We start from the raw sequence: 18,681 nt of genomic DNA, 5'->3' as shown, positions 1-18,681 counted from the left end.
TCCAAGATTCTCAGCTGGTCTAAGGAGGAGACAAAGTCTGTCAGAGTGTTATTTTTATTGCATCCTTTTCAAGAACAAATCAAATTTTAGGGGACTTCCGGCCAAGATGGAGGCATAGGTGGACGCACCTTACCTCCACGCACAACCAAAATAGGGACAACAACAATTTAGAAACAGAATAACATCCAGAAATGACAGAAAATTGATCTGAATGGAAGTCAGACAACCGAGAAGTTGAATTAGACCCGTACATCCAGACCAGTAGGAGGGGCAGAGACAAGCAGCCAGGTGTAGGTCAAGGCTTGGAGAGCAGAGAGTGGTGGGACTGGGTGCATAAGGCATCCAGGGCACACAAGACCGCAGCAAGTGGACCCTGAGTGCGTAGGCAGCAGCTGGCAGACCCCAGCCCAGGGGTGGCAACTGGCAGCCAGCAGACCCAGTGAGGCGGCAATTGTAAAGCAAGGCAGTGCACACAACCCAGGATCCCAGCACTGTGAAATAGAGCCTCAGGACACTGATTGAGGTCACCTGTGGGAGTTGAGGCTCATGGAGAGACACCCACAGGGGAGGTACTTAGAGGGTCACACGGCATGCAGAAGCCCACCCACATGGGGAATTGGCACCAGAGGGGTCCAGTTTGCTGGGAGGAAGCAGCAGAGGGAACTGAGGTCCCACAGAGAATGGAGCAACCGCCATTGTTCCCTCTCGACCCTGCCCCCACATACAACGTCACAACCCAGTGACTGGGGTGCCCAGCCCTGGTGAACACCTAAGGCTCCGACCCTTACTGTAACAGACTAGACCAGACCAAAAAAAAAAAAAAAAAGAGAGAGAGAGAGAGAGAGAGAGAGAGAGAGAGAGAGAGAGAAAGAGAAAGAGAGATGGCTCAAACAGAAGAACAAATCAAAGCCCCAGAACCCATCCTTTTAAGCGACCGAGAGATAGCCAACCTATCAGATGCACAGTTCAAAACACTGGTGATCAGGATGCTCACAGAATTGGTTGATTTTGGTCACAGATTAGATGAACAAATGCAGGCTACAATAAGAAAAATGAAGAAAAATGCACAGGGAACCAATAGTGATGGGAAGGAAACAAGGACTCAAAACAATAGCATGGACTAGAAGGAAAAAAGAAACAACCGAACAGGAAAGAATGGAGAAATAAGAATTCAAAAAAAATGAAGAGAAGCTTTGGAACCTCCAGGACATCTTTAAATGTTCCAACATCCGAATTATAGGGGTACCAGAAGGAGAAGAGGAAGAGCCAGAAATTGCAAACTTATTTGAACAAATAATAAAGGAGAACTTCTCCATTCTGGCAAAGGAAATAGACTTCCAGGAAGTCCAGGAAGCTCAAAGAGTCTGAAAGAAATTGGACCCAAGAAGGAACACATTAAGGCACATCATCATTACATTAGCCAAGGTAAAAATGAAGGAGAGAATCCTAGAAGCAGCAAGAGATAAGGGGACAGTCACCTACAAAGGAGTTCCCATCAGACTGTCAGCTGATTTCTCAAAAGAGACCTTACAGGCAAGAAAGGGCTAGAAAGAAGTATTCCAAGTCATGAAAGGCAAGGACCTACATCCCAGATTGCTCTATCCAGCAAAGCTTTCATTTAGAATGGAAGGGCAGATAAAGTGCTTCTCAGATAAGGTCAAGTTAAAGGAGTTCATCATCACCAAGCCCTTATTTTATGAAATGTTAAAGGGACTTATCTAAGAAAAGAAGATTTAAAAACCATTTATAGTAAAATGACAGCAAACTCACAATTATTAACAACCACACCTAAAACAAAACCAAAAGAAACTAAGCAAACAAGTAGAACAGGAACAGAACCACAGAAATGGAGATCACATGGAGGGTTAGCAACAGGGGATTGGGAGGAGGAGAGAATAGGAAAAGGCACAGAGAATAAGTAGCATAGATTGTAGGTAGAAAATAGACAGGAGGAGGGCAAGAATAGTATGGGAAATGTAGAAGCTAAAGAACTTATGACACATGGACATGAACTAAAGGGGGGGAATGTGGGTGGGAGAGGGTATACAGATTGGAGGGGAGTGAAGGGGGAAATGGGACAACTGTAATAGCATAATCAATAAAATATATTTTAAAAAAATTTAGAGTAAAATTTCCTCTTGTCCAAAGGGCTCTAGGCACACTTTATCATAAGTTATTCACTGATTACTTCCCTTCTGAAAGAAGTGTTTTTGTTGTGGCAACATCATTAGAATAAACCTGGTGAGATAATGATTTGACAAAAATCTGTTATTTTATTAACAGAAATAATGAAACCCCATTTTTGTCTTGCATGAAGAGACTGAAATGAAAATTCTTAGATTAAGTAATTTAAAGAAAATTAAAGTGCTTAGTATAGGAAATTTAAGCAATTCAACAATAATTATTTTCAGCAAAAATAAAGAATAAAGAATATCTATTTAATAGTAAACAACAATTGAAATGCACAAGTTCAAGTGTAAAGCATCTGTTAAAAGCTTTGTGTTACACACTGTTCTTTTTCCTAAACATATTCCTTTCTTAATGATATTGAGTCAAAAGTGAAAGCCAAGGTCATTCTTTTTTTTTTTATTTACCAATTGCATTTTATTTCTGTACTTTTCCTTGATATTTCAAACATTTTACCTTGGTACATTTAGATGCAATGAGGTTTTGGTATGTAAAATTTGTTGACAGGAGATTCTTAAGTGCACATTTTCCATCTCATGAAACGTTCATGAGTAAAGACCCTAAGGAATGCACTGTGCCAGCCCCTCTCCCTTACAAGTCCAAAACCAAATCCACTATAATGTGGGATACGGATGAAAGATGGTTCTGTTTATGGAGATATATTGGTAAAAACAGTATTTGTTTCTTTTTCTTTTTTTAAGTTTTTTTTTAGATTTTATTCATTTATTTTTTTAGAGAGGGAAGGGAGGGAGAAAGAGAGAGAGAGAGAAACATCAATGTGCGGTTGCTGGGGGCCATGGCCTGCAACCCAGGCATGTGCCCTGACTGGGAATCGAACCTGCGACACTTTGGTGTGCAGCCCGAGCTCAATCCATTGAGCTATGCCAGCCAGGGCTGTTTCTTTTTCTTAAACATATGAAATAAGTTCATTGATTCATGCAAGAAACATAAGCAGGAATACAATCATATAGTACTAACAAGAAGTTGCTTCTAGATGAAGGTGTACATCAGCTAGTATCCACATTTCCATAGATGTAAAATAGTAGAGGTGAAAATTATCTTGATTTGTAGAAATGTGGAAATTTTACTGGCCATATTGTGCCACCATACTATTACTCTCTAAGGAATATGTTTTCTCAAAGTCCTTTCCAATTCTTCACTGCAACAGATGCTATCTGCGTCCTGCCATGTCCTCTTTCATTTAAATCTTCCCTGTAGGTCAATAGTGTTATGGAAAACTGTGACATTCTTCTTGAGGGCTTACTGTGGTCACAGGAGGCAGCTCACATGTATCAGGCCAGAAGTGACAATGCCTACAACTGCAGTCCTCAATAAATTATGTAACATATGGGTAAAAAAATTACCCACCTTCTTTGTCTTTTGGTTAGAGTAACTCTGGGGTGAATTCTCCACTAACTCCTAGAGATCCCCAGTGAAATTGAAACCAAATAGCTCATATTATCAACGGTTCAGTTACACTCTCTGAATTGGCTGCATCTTTTTGCTATCTCTTACTTTCTCACACTCCCCACCTATGGTTCCTGGGATCACTTCTGAAACTACCGATCTTGAGACCTGGCCTTAGGGTCTGGGGTTCCCCAACCTGACACATACCTGTACATACAGGAAAGGGAGCTTCCTGTCCTGGGCTCTGAATCTTCTCTGACACTGTCTATCTACATGTGCAAGGAGTACATAAGCCCAAGCAGACAGGCCTACATGGAACCGAGCCCAAGCCATATTCCAAGTTCATGGGATACTGTAATCCCCAACTCATAGTGCTTTGATCCCATCTCCAGTGCTTGCACAGGACTTTTCCCAATGTCAGCCCTCCCACTGTGAGACTCCCAGGATTGAAGTTACTCCCAGTAACTAAGAGGTGGCTATTAAGGGGAAGATATGAGCCAATAGTAGTTATACAAGCTGAGGTACCCACACATTTATTTGTACAACAAGAGCCTTTACAGCACATGTCAGAGTTGAAAAAAGGAAGAAAACAGAATTAGCAGTAGGCCAGGGTCCTGGTAGTTTGTGCTGTCACATTCTAGTGCAAAACTCTGAGGCGGCCAAGAATTCTAAATTCAAACTTGGCTCTTTCAGGTTTGTGTAAGGTAATATTTGTCAATGTGAAATAATAGAATATATTCTATTTAACACTTTGTTAGTTTGATTTATTACTTTTAAATTTTAGACATATGGTATGTAGGCTTTCATATATGCTTTTGACCTGGGCATTACAAATATTAAAGATATTCTGGACCTGTCTCTTCCATCCCTAGTCTCCTCAGATGTGCTCACCTGGGGCCTTTTCTTTACAGGTGATCCTGGTAACTGTGACAGTTGTAAGTATTCAATCATTAAAGATAACCAAATACAGTGGTACATCGGTACTCATTGTTAATTCATTCCAGAACTCGTGACAAGTGGCAAAACTGACGAGTACTGAACAATGAAACATTTTGTCTTGAGGGGTGGCAGTGTTGACTCACACAAGTTCTAGCAAGTGTGATGAGTCCTGAGCAAGTGCCTAGTGCTGAAATATTTTTTCTCATCAAAATGTGACAATTACAGGGTTTGACGAGTTCTGAAGCTGATGAGTACCAAGGTATGACTGTATATCTAAAGTCATCAGATTACAGTTACTGAGGAAAATAAAGGAACGTAAGAGAATCTCTCTAATAAAAGAATACTTAATTTTACATAACATTGGCTAGAAGAAGTCAGTGTGATCTACAGTTTTTGAAACAACTCTTAAAAACATGCTATACTCAGATCCTAGAATAGGTCATGATTGTAACAATAAAAATCAATACCACCATTTTCATCAGCTACCCGTGCATAACAAACCATATCAAAACCTATTGTTTAAAGAAAGAGCAATTTATTTGCTCATGATTCTGTGGCCTCACCCCATCTCAGAAAGCTTATCTGCTTCATGTGGTATTGGGTGGACTCACTCATGAATTGGGATGTCATCTAGAAAGTCTGTCCATAAACTCTCTAAACTTCTATGAGATGAGCCTACTATTTTCATATACAGAAGAATTACTGGTAGCAAAAGAAGGGGGGCTCTAATATACAAATGGTTATCAAATATCTGCTTCCTGCATATTCCTTAATAATCCATTGGCCAAAGCAGGTCACACAGCCCAAACCAGGGTCAGCAAAGGAGGAAAGACTACATAAAACATGCATACAGGCAGACAAAATCCACTTGAACTTTTACTGAAACAAGCTCTCTCTTTACTACAAAGGAAGATACATGTATAAGACAGTAAGGTGAAAGAAGCAATCAACTGAGAATTTAACATTCTGTTTTCCAGTTTTAGTTCCTCTCCTGAGCCCTGTGACCTTGGGCAAAGAACTCAGACATTTTTAGAGAGAAAGGAAGGGAAGGAGAAAGAGAGGGAGAGAAATATCCATGTGAAAGAGAAACATGGATCAGTTGCCTCTCATACATGTCCCAATCCGCAACCCAGGATTGTGCCCTGGACTAGGAATGGACTAAGTGACCTTTAGCTCTGTGGGACGACGCCCAACCAACTGAGGCACACCATTCAGAGATAGACTTTTCTTTTTTCCACAACTCAATTTCTTAATCTGTAAAAATCAAAGAGTGAGATTTAATCAGTAGCTTTCAAGCATTTTACTTTTTGGTTTAGAGGTCCTGTGTATGAATGATACCTAAGACAGAATCTCAACATATGAAACTAATTAACATAGAGTTGATCTGGTTGAAGTAGGATGAGAAGCTGGAAGCTCCAATTCACATCCACAACCCCTGTGTAGCCAAACCAAAGTACTTTAAAAGAATGCTAGGGATTTATAGAATATAATTTGATGAATTTATCTTAGGTTTCTTTGTGCATCGGAAATGTAGAAGAGACTAAATATATACAGTGAATTGATCATTAACTTCTATAGTTAATTATTTAAGTATATTACTGGCAAACATGGTTAGAAGCTCTTAATTCAGAAGATGAGGTATCAAGAGAGTGAACAGCTATATTTATATGAGTTCATTTATACAAATTAATTTATAATAAATATTTATTTGTTCCAAATTCATGTATGAGTAATTGTATTTTCAGAGAATTTATTAGCCTATTTGCTAATCCTACTTTCCATCTGCTACTGCCAAGTTTTAGACTAGATTTTTTTTCTGTTCTACAAGTAAAAATACAAACACATACCAGTTGGAATTTTACCCATTTCAGTCCCTTTATTATGTTCTTATCAGCACATCTGCCTCACAAACACTCTGGTAAAGAGAGTGACAGATTCATTGTGTACTCACTGCTCATTACTTTCTTCATGTAGTATCAAAAACACGAAGTGTGTCATAGATTTCATATTTATTTATTTATTTTTTAACATTTTGGGAAGGCATAGATTTCAGATTTTAAAAAAGTATTCACGTCAGCATGGAAGGGACTGGAGAGTATTATGCTAAGTGAAATAAGCCAGGCGGTGAAAGATGAATACCATGTGATCTCACCTATAAGTGGAACCTAATCAACAAAACAAACAAGCAAGCAAAATAGAGCCAGAGACATGGAAATAAGAAACAAACTGACAGTGACCAGAGGGGAGGGGGGAGGGGGATAACAAGGGAAAGAAAGGGAAAGGTTGTCAAGGAACATGGATAAAGGACCCATGGACAAAGCCAAAGGCTGTGGGGGGAGGACTGAATGTGGGAGGTGGGGGGTAGGTAGAGCAAGGGAGAGTATTGGGGGAAATGGGGACCACTGCAACTGAACAACAATAAAAAAGGAACAGTAAAAAAATTCAGCAATTATAAATATTAGTGTGTGTTTGATTTATTTTGTAAAATGTTTTCACTAGTAAAAGTGTAGCGTAACATCATCTACTCAAGAAAACCATTTTCTGAAATGGTTTAGCTGCTTATATTGTCAAATTTATTATACTACTCAATAAAATAACAGTAATGTAAAATGATAAAGACCCATGCTAATTATGGACAAGTTCCCTTTTTGAAATATTGGTTAAAATGGGCTTTATCACTTCAAAAGAAGCTGAACTACTTTGCTTTTCCAGCACCAGGAAGATCTAAAATAATATACTACTTAAGGGTGAAAAGAGAGGAAAAGATTGGAAAAGGGATAAAGAAAAAAACAAGGTAGGAGGATAAAAATAAAAGAGGGAAATAGGAATCGAGGAAGGAAAAAGAGAGCTTGGGAGCTGTTAAAAGAGAATGGCATGTGACCTTTTTTCTCTGACCACGTCCAAATGGCTCAGACCACTGCATTTCTCACCCCATGATGTTTCTAATTATCTGCAAGCAGAAAAGATTGCTCTGTGGTACCCTGTCAGGTTTTGCTGAAAGGTAATTCCTGTATATCCTCACAGGTCCCCAAAGGCACAGGAGAAAGGCCACAGAACGGTACCAAAGTACTAAAGTAAGGAAAGGGCAAGAATTGTGCACTGTTTTTCCCAGCATAGCCAAGTTAAACTTAAAAGATACAGGAAAACCTAACCTTATTGTGTTGATCAGGTCTAGTAGGGCCTTACTAACCACATTCTGTCTGCTGGATCTCTCAATTATCGAGAGATGTGTAATAAAATCTCCCACTCTAATTGTGGATATGTTCATTTTTCCTTGCATATTTGCCAATTTTTTGTTATAATACTTTTTAAAATTATGTGGTCAGGTAAAAGAAAGTTTGAAATTTTCCTGTACATTGGATTCTTTCTTTTTGGATTACATAATACACTTATTTGCTTTAAAATCTATTTATTCAAACATCAATATATTTATGTCAGCTATTTTTGGATTTGTAAATACTTATTGTAGGTTTTTTGACATCTTACCAGGTAATTTTGTAAGCAGTAAAAAAGCAAAACTGCATTTCACTTTTCATTGTGAAAATTATCACCTTTTATAGTTTAGTTGGTTTATATTTAACTTGAGTAATGATATATTTGTGTTTAATATCTCTTTACTATATCCTTTTTTTAGTTATTCTCTGTTTTTTTAATTCTATTTGGCTCATCAAGTTTTCCTTATTTCCTTTTATGCATTTTACTGGTTTAGAAATTATACATTCTTTTTCTATATTTTTTGGTTTGCCCAAATTTTCAGCATTCATACTTTACATAAAGTATCTTAAAATAGTTCAGAACTGGTCTCTCCAAATATGAGAATCTTACATGCCTATAATGGCAATAACCCACTCCTTATAAAATTAATATTACTGTCTTGTGGTTGAATTTTCTTTGTTTTTAAACTTCTTGAATGATTTGTTATTATTATTTCCATAGCCAGTGTTGGTTGAAATTTATGCACATTTATCCTTATTTTATTAATGGCTGCTCTCATCCCAATTCTTTCTTCCGAATTCAATTTCCCTCACCCATAAGTAGATCCTCCATTTATTTTATTTGGCAAATATCTGTGAATTTTAAATCATCTCAAGTTCACTGTTGGATTGAAAATATTTTTATTTCAACTTTACTCTTGAGTGATAGTTTACTGGGATTTAAAATTCTACAATGACAGTTAATTTGCTTCAGCACTATGCCTTAAGTATCATTCTTGTTCCTTTGAAAATGTCTTTTTCTCTTGTTCTTCACAATCTCTTGTCTTTGTCATTCTATTGTTATACTATTACCCATTTAGGTGTCACTCTTTTATCTTCTGGCATTATCTTCTGGGATGTCAAGGAACATGTATAAAGGACACAAGGGTAAAGCCAAAGCGGGGTGGGATCCAGGGTGGGAGGTAGGGATGGGTGGGGTGGGGGGAAGAAGAGGGGGGAAAATGGAGACAACTGTACTTGAAGAACAATTAAAAAATTTAAAAAAACCTGCTTCTGCCCTCTCGCTTGCTCCTATAAATAGCAGAAGGTTATCTTTCCTAGGTGGTCACCCGTACAGAGTCCCATCCCCTTTAACTTAGCAATGACTGCTTAGATCTAAATGTGAAGGTAGCTCAATGCACATACCTGTGGGTCAATTTCCTATACGGAAAATACATCCATTCATTAGGCAGGATATTTTCTGACATCCACTAGCAGTTTTCAAATAATGTAGGGGAAAATTTACATTTTAGAAAATTCCATTAACTTTCTGTTAATGAATTAAACTCTGTTCCCACCAACAATAACATGCACCACAAAAACCTGGGACTCTTCCCATCTGCTACCAGCACCAGATCCCACACAATCTTGAGAGAAAGATGTTCCTTCACATTTCTCCCTCCAGTTATAGTCACTTGAAGTCCAGGGGGGTTGTCTTTTCAAGAAGGATGCAAACAAATAAGTAGTAATAAAGGGCCACCTTGGAACTTAGTTCACATATATTCATTCATTAGAAAAATATTTTAAAACCTCCACTATGTGCCAGTAATGAGGAGGCATCTGCCTAGTTTTCTGGTAAGTGTAGACAATAAATTTCTGAGAACAAGGCATGTCACAGGACTAAACTGTTTGCTCTTTATAGCGAAATTATGTTTTAATTGAGTATGAGTCGGCAGAGGATATTCAATGTGTTTTCCAGCCAGGCCACAATAGCTCAGTAATTACTGAGAATTCCTCATAGGATTTATATAAATGGGTGGCTGTTATCTTTTCTTTCCATTGCTATTAAACTTTTAAATTTTTATATGTCTTCATGGATTATTTAATGGAAAATTAACAGAGGGTGTATCATGGAGTAGTAGCTTGACAGTATTTTTAACTAAAAAGTTTTCATTTTCATATAATTTTTAAGAAGATAAAATTTCCAAAAGAAAAGAACTAAGATTTCACTTTCTAATTAACCCTTCCATGGGGACAGAAGCAAGGGATTGCTGAAAGCAAATTAACTTTGTGCTTTTGCATTTTCAAGTCTGAATACCATAAACTTTCTCTAACTGTCTTGTATTAAGAATAAAACATTTTGAAGAGAGTTGATTTTTAAGTTCATATGGATTGATTTATTAAGTGTGCAAATTAGCTTGAATGAGCGGTTAGCAAGCCAATGAAGAGCACATTCTCTAGGACATAAACTAGGGGGAAAGGCCTATACAATTTTGGACTAAATGCCTCCTTAAATATATTGTTGCCTAGCATATGTTCACCTTTGAAGACCTATAGAGAGAATAAGACACTGTTTAAAATTTAAAAGCTCACCTTTTTTTTTGGCAAGTTCTATGTCCATAGATATAAAACAATAAAGGCAAAGTAAGATAGTCACCTAACTAAAAATAGCTTATATTAAAATTATGAGGATAAAGAATATATACAAGTCTTGGATATTACAATTATGTTGACTAGGTGATAGCAGATTATTTGACTCACAGAATATTTTATTTGATAATATAGGACACAGTCATGTCTCATTACTTCAAGGTGCAGCATAGAAGGAACTTGGAATTGGCAAAAACAAAAAAACAAAAACCAAAAAACCCTCAAATGTTAGGAAAGGACACATACTGGCAACTGAGCAAGCTGTGATCTCGGACTATGGGAGGGCGCGCAGCAGGGGGCAGTCCAATCAGAAAGATGTATCAGTCCAACAACAGTCATGGCTTTGATTTTCAAAAGTCAGAAGTCAAATTCTAATCAGGTACTTGGACTGGAGAAAAGGGGAACTAGATAGGGCTGATGTCAGAGGGCAATGGAACAGTCAAGAGAAGCCCCAGGATCCTACATCCTGGGGCAAGATTCTTGTTGGAAGGGCCTCGGGTAGTCTGCCACAAGCTGGATGACAGGAAGAGCCTACCAGTACCCAGGGAGGCAGTCTGGCCACAGCCAGCCTGGGGTTTAATAAATCAAATAGATTTCTGCCTAGATTTCTTCCTATGCCTATACTGGACTGCACAGGATAGAGGGAGATGCAACACAGGTAGGGCAGGCAGCATATGAACCAGGAGCCAGCGCTGTCAGATTTAACACTGGAATGGTGCTCATGAGAGGGGAGGGATGACACAGGAGAGCGGCGGTCAACCCAGATGGCCTACAAGCCCCAGATAGGCTTGTAGATCCCAGGTCTGCAGTGAGAACTGGCCCCAGGCCTGGGATGAGGCATGTCAGCACAGAGGGTAGGCGTAAGGGAAAGAAACTGCACATTGCCTATCTTGAAAGCTGCTGACAGTGTTACTACTAAAATTCTTTAAGATATTAATATTCAGACAACACTGATGTATGGGATACACTGTATGTGCTTCCCAGGATTCCCTTGGTTCCACCACCTCCATCAGCCTCAAATGCTCACCCTAACATCCACGCTCCTCCCTGGCTGAGGATGGCCGGTAACTTCCTGCAGAACTAATGGAGCCAACCCCTGAGCTACAGGCAGATAGAGGATTTCTGGCTCCTCTCACCATGGTAGGGCACGGAAGCTGGCATCCCACAGGGCCAGGGAATGCTACCTTGAAGCCCAGGACCATTAACTTTCACGGAGTAAAATGTGGCAAATAAGACCAGGAGACAGGAGCTGAACACGCAGATAAAATTCTTTTCCTTCCTCTCTCACAGTGATTGCTCAGGGGCCTTTCTTTTCAAATAGCTTTTCAAAAATGACACCTGCTGAACGACCTGTGGCAGCATGTGTCATTCATGGGGGTGAGTAGTAGACAATGAAGCAGCAGCTCATGCATGACTCATTGCTTTGCTTCCCTTTGTCCGCTTCCTTGTTTCTCTTTTTTTCTCACTCTCATTGCCTTGGATCTGCTGTACCTTCTGAGTAAAGCGTTACTACTTTCTTCTATTCTCAGGCTTCATTTTTAGGGGACTCAAACTAAGACAATTATGAACCTAAGAATAAAGGACAGCATGATGGTTTTCTGCAGCATAGCATAATGCAAACAGCAGTAGACTAAGTATTAGTAAACTTTAGTGTTTACTCAGGAGACTTGATGTGTACTCTTCCGCGGCCTCCTGAAGGGACTTAAATTTTCTGGGCCTGACTTTCTCGAGTTGTAAAATGGAGACGTAAAGTGGTGGCTTTATGCTGAGCAACAGTGCTTTCCTGGACTCTTAATATGTGGATTAAGGACAACAGTCACCTGGAGGGAACTTTTACAGGTTCCTCAATCTCTTCCAACCTGGGATGATGCAGCAGGTCTAGAGCAGACCTAGAATCTGTACTTTGTCAAGGGTACCCAGCTGCCACTGGAGCACACACAGCCAGGGTTAGTAAATCATGGCAATGTGGAAAGAGCCCAGACTTTTGACTCTCTATTTCTGAAACCGCTTTCATTTGTAAGTGTCAGAAACCCCACTCAAATAAGCAGAAGCCCCAGACGTAATTCACTGATGTAATAATTGGCAGGTACAAAGGGAATGGCTGCCTTTACAATGACAGCATCTAGAAATCATGGGCTAAAATCATGAAGATTTCTTTCTTTCTCAACCTTTTGACTTGGCTCTTCTTGGTGCTGACCTCATTCTTAGAGACTCTTCTTATTTATCCTTGCTTATCTTACCAGCTTAGCCAACCTGGCAAGAAAGAAAAAAAAGCCATCCTTTGCCAAAATGCCAGCAAAACTGCCAAGTCTCTCTTCCTCAATCAACTGTGGTCAACTCAAGCCCTGAAATGATTTCTGTAACTAGGTGAATAAACACCTCGATGGTCTGAAAGGTTAAGCAGACAAGCACTTAGCAGTTGGACTTGAAGATCAGGATTATTATGAGTCCAATACTGTTACTTCCACTAGACTATAAACCTCCTGAGGACAAGAACTTAATCTGATGACTTTATTCATTTGAATCCTTTAAAAACAAATCTGAATGAATGAAACCCTTTTTAATCTTCAATAAAAGATAAAATAAAGTTTCTAAACAATATGTTTTAATAAGTAACAAAACATATGAAGAATGGAAGAGGCACAATTACATTTAAACCAGTAATTTTTAGAACAAATTATTAAATGAAATGCAATACAGCCTAGATATGAATACAGAGCACCAACTATTCTTATATGTGAGATCCCATGTACTATGACCAGAAAAGTCAATCCAAGCTATCATCCTTCACAGAAATTTCTTCCTAACTTTTCCAGTAAGCATTTCCAGTTCTTTCTCTCTGTATTTAGATTTGACAGAGTTACACAATTCCAGGTCAATTCTGGTAAAGATTTACATATTATTACATAACATTCATCTCAAAAATCACGATGTTAACTGCAAGTCTAAAATCTGTTTTTCTGAGAAGTACCAAGGTTGTTGGCTAGAAATGAAATGAGAAGAACAACATGACATTTCTAAAAGGGATTTCAGCCAGAAGGGACAAACTCAGTGTTTCCATCAGGTCATAACCCCCATTGGTGGGGGGAAAGAAGAAGCAAAGAAGAGTTATCCTGAAATGGAAAGAGAGGGGAGTGACAGTTGCCCCAGCTCAATTATTCGGCCACCATGGAGGCTGCTTGGACTGAGGCCAAATCACAAGAGCATGTGACTCAATGTTCTGACTCAGGCAAGGGACCTGTGAACAGTGACATATCATTGTCAATTGAGGAGAATCCTTTGATCAATAGGACTGGACCCTGCACTCAGATGTATGGTTGGGGAAGGAGGGCAGAGGATTCAGTTACTGCCCAAGAACACATTCCCCAAAGCTGATTCATATCAACCACTGAGATTAGGATACAAGTATTACAGAAAGCCCAATAGTCAACAAAATCTAACAGCGGTCAGGCCTTGAAATTTGCAGATAAGGTATTCATGGTTTATATTTTAAGTGCCTGCTCACTTACCACCCACTGAAACTAACATCACTCCTCTTTTCACTCCATCACTAGATCTCCTTTTCTTAATATTACATCCAGATATGCTTCTACATGAAATCCAGTGGTGAGGTGCAATTGGGGAAGCCCTCTAGTATCAGGAGGCACCTCTCTGAGGAAAGACAGGATTATTATTTCCTTTCATAAGAACTATCATCACAGCCCTAGCCTGGTAGCTATGGTAGTTAGAGTGTCGACACTTATCAAGACAATACTAAGGTTGTGGGTTCAATCCCCTGGTCAAGGTGAGTACAAGAATCAACCAATGAGTGCATAAATAAGTGGAACAACAATCTCTCTCTCTCTCTCTCAAAATCAATAAAATTAAAAATGAACTATCATCATAGTATCTGTTACAATACTTTTCTTATTAAAACACAAAAGATAAAAATCAAAATGTTTTAAGAATGAAAGAAAAAATAAAAATTCTCTAACATTCTAATTTTAATGGTGAAATAAAGAAACTTACTAATGTATGGATAGTAAATAATCATAGATTTATGCTGAAAAGAAGCTGACTTCAAATATTTTCACTGTGTTTTATTATACCTATGTGTAATATTACAACAGAATGTGCTACTAGTTAACATTCAAGCATTCGATTGCCCACATACTTAAAAACAAAATTCCACTTGACACTACTTTTCTACTGACTTTTATTTTTAAAAAATGAAAATAAGTTTTATACTGTGTTCAACAAAAAATAAAATGACATAGCAGTGACAAGTAAAATCAGATTTTTAAACTGTATAAGCACAATTAATTTACCTAATTACCTTCAAGGATTTCTAAATTTCAGTATACTAAAGTTCTGTGCATTAAATTTAATACACGTTAAATAAAATCTGTTTTGCACTCCCATGCACAAAAATACAGAATGTATTCATAAAGTAAAAGTGCACCTTTATTTTATTTTTCTGAAAAATAAATAGCATCTATTATATCACAACCTTCAAGTATTAGAAGAAAAAGTGATTAAACAGGGGAAGAAGACCATGTGATTATTTTTAATAATATATTATGTGGGTAGAAACAAATGATTTAAAATATAAATGGCTGAGAGTTATGAACAAAGCTAATAATTCTACATATCGAATATGTCAATCTAGTCACTAATAATTGGTAGACCATTTGAAATTAAAAACCAGAGCTGAATCATGGTTACTGAAACAACATTACTAAAGTCAAAATTTGGGTTAAGTTCTCATGTGGCTAGTCATAGTCCTCTATCTTACAACCACTTTTAGTACATCTAACTAGCTAGTTATCAAAAAAGTAATAACCTAAGTCACAGGATGGAATGAAAGAATGAGCCACAGAAGTGTGGGAACCGATACTAAATGCCATTCAAAGCATATGGCCCAAGATGGCTAGCAAACACTAGGAACAATTTTGCATCATCAAATTGCGAAAAGACAAGGACCTTTTTTATTGGGTTCACTGCTCTACCTCTGGAGCCTAAACACTATCTGCACACACTAAGCTCCCAATAAATATGTGTTGAACAAAGTATCCTATCATCTGACATCCTAATCAAAGGGGCTGAAGATATAAGTTGAGGATAGAATTCTGTCACAACTTAATTCTAGTTCATTTGGTTAACCTTTCTGTGTTTCAATTTCCTCATTATAAAATGTGGAATCTGAAATAAATCAGTGGCTTTCAAACTGTATTCACAAGAGCCCTGGGCTTATGAGAATCTGCTTTATGAGCCATCGTTGGACATACAGTAGGAGGTGGGGAAGGGTGAGCAGACAGAGTTCTGGAACATCTTCCCTAGTTTTGAAGAGAAAGCTTTACATTTATCTAATTTATATATTATATGTTTCATAATATTTCAACCTGCATCCCAAACATCTATTGTTATTGGTAATACACTCAATGGGTAAAAAATTTAAAAAACTTGGGAATTTAGAGAATGCTTTAAAATCTCATGTATGAGAGGAATTTAGTGAACAACAACAACAAAAAACCCTAACAAACAAAATGGAACAAGTGACATGAAAACAAGGAACAGACTGACAAGGACCAGAGGAGAGCAGGGAGGGGGATAAGGAAGCAAAGAAGGGGAAGAGCCTAGTCAAAGAACATGTATGAATGACCCAAGGACATGGACAGCAGGGTGGGGACTGACTGTGGGTGTGGGGCTGGGCTGGGAGGAGGAGGGCAAAGGGGAAAAATTGGCACAACTACAAGAGAATAACAATTTTGAAAAAAGAAGATGAATATAAAAAACTGATAGGATTCAGCCAAAGCAGTGCTTAAGGGAAATTTATAGCTATAAATGCCTATAACCATAAAAGAAGAAAATCTGAAATCAATAACCTAATCAATAAACCTTCTACTTTAAGATATGGGAAAAGAAGAGCAGCCTAAACTTTTTAAAGAAAGTGGAATGAAAAAGCAATAAAGACTGAAAGAGAAATTAATGAAATAGACAAGAGAAAACAATACTAGAGAATATCACTGAAGCCAAAAGCTACCTCTTTGGAATGATAACAAAATTAACAAAACTAGCTAAATGGACAAAAAAAAAGAGAAAATAGGGACATTACTTCTGCCATACAGAAATAAAATGGAATATGAAAGAATGCTATAAAAAATCTTATGTCAAAAATTAGATAACTTAAATGGTACAAACTAGAAATTGATGGGAACTCCTCAACAGGGCATCTGTAAAAAACCTATGGCTATCATGACACTTAATGATTGAAAACTGAATATTTTCTCCCTAAGTTCAAGAAAAAGACAAGGATGTCCCCTCATCACTTCTATTTAACATTGTACTAAAGGTATTAACTTGATCAATTAGGCAAGAAAAAGAAATAAAAACAATTTATATCTGAAGGGAAGATGTAAGACCATCTCTAGATGTATATGACATTATCCTGTATATAGAAAATCCTAAAGAATCCAGTAAAACATATTAGAATTAAAACATCAGTTCAGCAAGGTTGAATAATATAATTTCAGTATTCCAATCAATTTTATTTCTATACATTTATGATAAATAAATAAGAACAAATCAGAAATGAAGAACACAATGTTATTTACAGTACTATCAAAAAGAATGAAAATACTTAGTAATATATTTAACAAAAGAAGTGTAAAACTTACACTCCAAAAACTACAAAATTGTCCAAAATTAAGGAATATCTTTAAAAAATGAAGAAATACTGCATGTCATGAATCTGAAGGCTTGACATTATTAAGATGACTCTTTCCCTGCAAACTGATCTATAGACTCAGTACAATGCCTGTCAGAAAGCCAGATGGCTTGCTTATGAAAATTCACAAGCTGATTTTAAAATCCATGTGACATTTTAAGTATCTCAGAAGCAAAATGATATGGTTTCAAAAGAATAATGTGGCAGGGCTTCACACTTTCAAAACTTACCACAAAGCAATAGCAATTTAAAAAATGTCATGTGGATGGACATACAGGTCTGTGGGATACAGCAGAGAATTCAGAAATGAACAATGTATCTGTGCTCAACTGGTTCTCAGTAAGGGTGCCAAGATCACTTAACGCACAAAGAAGACATAGGGTTTTCAACAATGGTGAGGACACCACCAGGTAGCCACATGCAAAGGAATGAAGTTAGACCCTTACTGCAGACAATATACAAAACTAAAAATAAATAAAAGACCTAAATGCCAGAATTAAAGCTATAAAACTCCCAGAAGAAAACAGAGATCTAAGTCTTCATGACCTTCAATTTGGTAATAGAGTCATGGATATAATGTCTAAAGCAAGAGCAATAAGAACAACGAAAATAGATAAATTGGACTTCATCAAAATTGAAAACTTCATGCTTCAAAGGATACTATTAAGACAGTGAAAAGACAACCAATAGAATGAGAAAAAAATATTTGAAAATTATCTGAAATGGTATTGTATTTAGAATATAGATAGAATAGTTGCAGCTCAATAATAAAAAGATAATCCAATTTTAAAAAAGAGTAAATTATCTGAATAGACACTTATGAGATGGCAAATAAGCACATGGAAAGATGTTCAACATCACAGATCTCCTAGGCAAAGTGAACAGGTTATACTGTACCTTATCATTTTTAACTACTATTTTAAATATAGAAATATTTTATAGTTAACACAAAGCCATAGGCAATTACAAATGAAAATGTGACAAAACCATAATGAATAATAACATAACTTAGAATCCATGACACATGGTACATTGTAGGAATAGCCCTAATAAAAAAAAACATATTCCTATTATTATTATTCATCAGCTTGGAGGTAAGAGAAAGAAAAATGTAAATAAATTGTAATATGTTATACTATTTAGCCACATTATTTATATATTACCCTTTGTATTTAATAATGTACTGTATTCATGTTCTATTAAATCTGGCTTGGTCTTTCCTAAACACAAATCAAAATAAAGGGACACCAGGAGACCAAGAGTAAGTACTCAACTAATAAAGGGCCTAGTGCATATCAAAGATAAATTACTCATAAGTGGTATTGTTCTCCTCTGACATGCTCTTGACCTCAACACCCTCTGACCCCTTTAGAGTCAGCCCAAACCACAACTCCTGCACAACTTTTGCAACCAGGTTCATTGTCAAAGGAAGAGCTCACCTTTCTCAAAGTGCACTTACTATCTTTATCATATGGGTATTCTGTAACACAGACAAGTCTGCAAAGTTCAGTACCAGTAATTAAGCACTCACATTCAGTACTTAACTTAGTGTGTAGTTTGTTGGTTACTTATAATGCAAACTATTACTCAATAATTGGT

General features: G+C 37.3%; 1 protein-coding gene across 1 annotated transcript in view; it reads right to left on the bottom strand.

Moving 5' to 3' along the window:
• The window catches only part of CFAP47 (cilia and flagella associated protein 47), a 333,438-nt gene that overhangs the window by 119,137 nt on the left and 195,620 nt on the right, over positions 1-18,681 (bottom strand).

The sequence above is a fragment of the Phyllostomus hastatus genome, unplaced genomic scaffold (assembly GCF_019186645.2).
Source record: "Phyllostomus hastatus isolate PE091 unplaced genomic scaffold, TTU_PhHast_1.1 phas_scaffold_200, whole genome shotgun sequence".
Taxonomy (NCBI): Eukaryota; Metazoa; Chordata; class Mammalia; order Chiroptera; family Phyllostomidae; genus Phyllostomus; species Phyllostomus hastatus.
Note: the sequence above shows the minus strand (reverse complement) of the source record. Positions and strands in the feature narration are given on the sequence as shown.